The sequence below is a fragment of the Bubalus bubalis genome, chromosome X, assembly GCF_019923935.1.
Source record: "Bubalus bubalis isolate 160015118507 breed Murrah chromosome X, NDDB_SH_1, whole genome shotgun sequence".
Lineage (NCBI taxonomy): Eukaryota > Metazoa > Chordata > Mammalia > Artiodactyla > Bovidae > Bubalus > Bubalus bubalis.
In genome coordinates, this window is record NC_059181.1 from 58,346,002 (window position 1) to 58,347,589 (window position 1,588).

Genomic DNA, 1,588 nt, shown 5'->3' on the forward strand with positions numbered 1-1,588 from the left:
GCCTACCCACATCATAAAGAGTAATATGCTTTACTCTACCAATGTAAATGAAATCTCATCTGAAAATGCCCTCACAGCTTTGACCACCAGGTCAGTCTTTGTGACTTTACATTTCAGATGTTCATCTAGGCCAGCAACTCTATATAACACACCTAGGACCCAAACTGAGCCACCTGAGCTCTTTACCGCAAAAAGAAAGAAGCCATTATTACATACAACACTATATTTTAGTCTTGAAAGAAGGATAAATATGTTGCCTCCATCCAAAGAGAAATATGTGTTTCTTCTATTAACCCAGGCCCTGGCCCGTGTAATTAAGTCCTCTATCCTGAATGCCAGCTAACTGTTTTTGCTGAGTCTTTCTATTTGAAAAATAGGAAAATATAATTATAATAACTGTTATAATTGCTAACACTTGTTATGCATTTACTATATGGTGGGAAGTCTTCTAAATGCTTTAGAATTTACTTAACACTTAATCCTATGAGGCATGTCTCTTATCACTCTCATTTTTCACTTTAGGAAACTGAGAGACATAGAAGTGAACCAGTTTTCCATATCTACAAAGCTAGTAATGAAAAAATTAAGATTTGAATAAAGGAAGCCAGGCTCATGACCCTGTTTTTAATTATTATGTTAAGCCTTTCCTGATTTCAGAGACCCACTTCTCCTGAAGGCAAATCACCATAAAGTGTTAATCAAGCTCTACCGGTTTCCACAAGCTTTACTCTACCAGCTTCCATTTTCAGGCAGAACCTCCAGAACTGGAAGACCCCTAGGAGTGCCTGAACAAGTTTCTTAGGCAACCCTACTTTATAGATCACCTGAAAACATCAGAAAACCACCTTTAGTGCTAGTCATTTAACCTATTAGTCTCATGATAGGATGATTATTACAATGACCAGTGAAACAGGTTAAAATACTGATTCCTAGACATCATCCTAAGCCTACTGAATCCAAATGTTTGCAGTTGGGAATCTGGAAACTGTATTTTTACAGGCTTTTGTGATAATCAGTCAGGTTTAGGAATTTCTTTACCTCAACATTCTCCACTTTAATCCCTCTAAAATATTCCTACTGCATATTCTTTCAGCTCCTATTTGTATCTTCTGATCTTTGTGCCTACCAAATGGGCTTCCCTGGTGGCTCAGATGGTAAAGCGTCTGCCTGCAATGCAGGAGATCCAGGTTCAATTCCTGGGTGGGGAAGATCCCCTGGAGAAGGAAATGGCAATCCACTCCAGCACTCTTGCCTGGAAAATCCCATGGATGGAGGAGCCTGATAGGCTACAGTCCATGGGGTCGCAAAGAGTCAGACACGACTGAGCAACTTCACTTTCACTTTTACCCCTACCAATACTCACACACTCTTTCTCACAAACATACCACAGATCTGATTAATCTCAGGTCAACTCCACCAGCAGGTTTCCCCCCTTAAATTGACCAGAAATTACCCTCTTTATATCTTTATTATCGGTCCTGGTTCTGCCATTCAAAGCCAGAGTTAATGTCTAACACAACTTTAATTAAATAGTCCTCTATATTTTTGAAGAGAGCTATCAAATGTCCTCTATGTTTTCTTTTTTGGG

At 39.2% G+C, this 1,588-nt stretch overlaps 1 non-coding gene across 1 annotated transcript; it reads left to right on the forward strand.

Moving 5' to 3' along the window:
• The first annotated feature begins 1,136 nt into the window (after positions 1 to 1,136).
• TRNAC-GCA lies at positions 1,137 to 1,208 on the forward strand. The gene has a single exon. It is a non-coding gene; the product is annotated as a tRNA-Cys (tRNA).
• The last annotated feature ends 380 nt before the right edge of the window (positions 1,209 to 1,588 follow it).